Here is a 2243-nt window from a genome sequence, read left to right on the forward strand (position 1 = left end):
AAATTAGTTTGAAATGAGACAAAATTACATAAAACGTGTTCGAAATGAGCAAAAATTGTCTGAACCTAATTTAAAAAAACTGTCCAGACCGACCCTGGAACTGTTAATGTGTACTGACTTATGGATCAGTTTGCTTTAAACTCAGATTTTTCTCCCCTGACTGCTGCTCTCAGCTGATCCACCAATGGCTTCACAGCTGCATCGAGGAACCAGGAATTTTTTAGTTTTCACACAATCAGGTCAAAGCAAACGGTTGATTTTTGGTGAATTTTTCAGTTCATGTTTCTGATGGAACAACATGCTGCAGGAGTTGAACTTGGCTGCACAGATAATAATAAAGATGTCAGCAGGTGGCGCTGTAGGCTACATGTATGTATAACATATTATATTATATTGAACCATGGAGTTGAAACACTGAATCCAGACGGGAAAGAAGCTGCAGTAACTCATCTACAGATTTGCTCTGAACCCTTTCTTTCCTCATTAATGTTTGTTGTTAACGTCAGACTCAGTTTCATCTGCTGGATGCTGCTTCAAATACAAACACATTTTATTTGTTGTTTTTCAATGTTTCATTCGTTTTCTTGCTGAGAATCCGACTAGAAGATGGATGCCACCCATGTGTTAGTGCATTTAAAGCTAGGCCTCGATTAGCTTAGCTTAGCTTAGCCAAAGCTTTAGCACTTAACATAAAACCTGCTAAACCAATGTGCAGTGCTTTTAGAGATGCTAGTTGGTAGATTAAATTTTTTTTTTGATGAATTAGAGCAGGGCTGCACAGTGGTGTAGTGGTTAGCACTTTCGCCTTGCAGCAAGAAGGTCCCTGGTTCACGTCCCGGCTTTCCTGGGATCTTTCTGCATGGAGTTTGCATGTTCTCCCTGTGCATGCGTGGGTTTTCTCCGGGTACTCCGGCTTCCTCCCACAGTCCAAAAATATGCTGAGGTTGATTGATGATTCTAAATTGCCCGTAGGTGTGAATGTGAGAGTGCTTGTTTGTCTCTGTATGTAGCCCTGTGACAGACTGGCGACCTGTCCAGGTGTCCCCTGCCTTCACCTGAGTCAGCTGGGATAGACTCCAGCCCCCCCCCCCGTGACCCTAGTGAGGATTAAGAGGTGTATAGATAATGGATGGATGGATGAATTAGAGCTTCCTGTGTCCCTGTGTTTCCTGTCTTTATGCTAAGATAACCAACTCTATAGTTAAAGGATAAAGGGGGATTTTATGTCTCTGTGGTCGTTTTATGTCTTTATGTTGTTTTGTGTCTCGATAAATCCATAAAGAACTGTAAAAATCTGGCAGCAAAGGTGCCAGAAAATATACATATAGGTTCAAAAGTTTGGGGTCATCCAGGCAATTTCATGTTTTCCATGAAAGCTCACACTTTTCTCCATGTGCTAACATAACTGCACAAGGGTTTTCTAATCATCAATGAGCCTTTCAACACCATTAGCTAACACAATGTAGCATTAGAACACAGGAGTGATGGTTGCTGGAAATGTTCCTCTGTACCCCTATGGAGATATTCCATTAAAAATCAGCTGTTTCCAGCTAGAATAGTCATTTATCACATTAACAATGTCTACACTGGATTTATCATTCATTTAATGTAATCTTCATTTTTTTAAAAATGCTTTTCTTTCAAAACTAAGGACATTTCTAAGTGAACCTATGTTTTTGAAGGGTAGTGTAGATGAGTTAAAGTTGACCTACATATGTTCTGGATCAGCTCACAGATAAACCTTCAGTTTATAGGAAAGAGTTTGACTAAATCCTACAGCGAGATGAGCAGAGTTTTATTCACATGAATTCTCCTAAAATCTCTCCATCTGGAACCCTGTTGTGTCCTTTTGTCTCTAATCCCTCTGGTTGACCCTCCTCCCGTCCTCTCCATCTTAATGTCCTTTTCCCTGCTTGGTCTCCATCTTTTCTGCTCTCTAGAAGCACTGCTGGTGCAGTGGTATCATACAAGATTCCCATTCTTGTGACCTGGGTTTGATTCCCAGGCGGTGCATCTAGTTTATGTCAGTTTTACAGAAGAAAATGCCTTTGTTGTCTTTTCTAATGTGATGTTCAAAGAGAACTGTGATAACTTTTAGGCTTGCAGTGCAAAATCAGTTTCAGTATGTGTAATATTTCATTTTTAGTTGCAATATTTAATTTTTTTTATATAATTAATTTTTCTTCTGAAATATTTCATTTTTCTTCTGAAATATTTAATTTTTTGTGTGTAATATTTCATTT

The 2243-nt window shown here is 39.1% G+C and overlaps 1 non-coding gene across 1 annotated transcript; it reads left to right on the top strand.

The window, feature by feature from the left end:
• The first annotated feature begins 1942 nt into the window (after window positions 1-1942).
• Window positions 1943-2013, top strand: trnag-ccc (transfer RNA glycine (anticodon CCC)). Its single transcript has one exon. It is a non-coding gene; the product is annotated as a tRNA-Gly (tRNA).
• Window positions 2014-2243: the final 230 nt, after the last annotated feature.

This window comes from Amphiprion ocellaris, chromosome 8, assembly GCF_022539595.1.
Source record: "Amphiprion ocellaris isolate individual 3 ecotype Okinawa chromosome 8, ASM2253959v1, whole genome shotgun sequence".
Taxonomy (NCBI): domain Eukaryota; kingdom Metazoa; phylum Chordata; class Actinopteri; family Pomacentridae; genus Amphiprion; species Amphiprion ocellaris.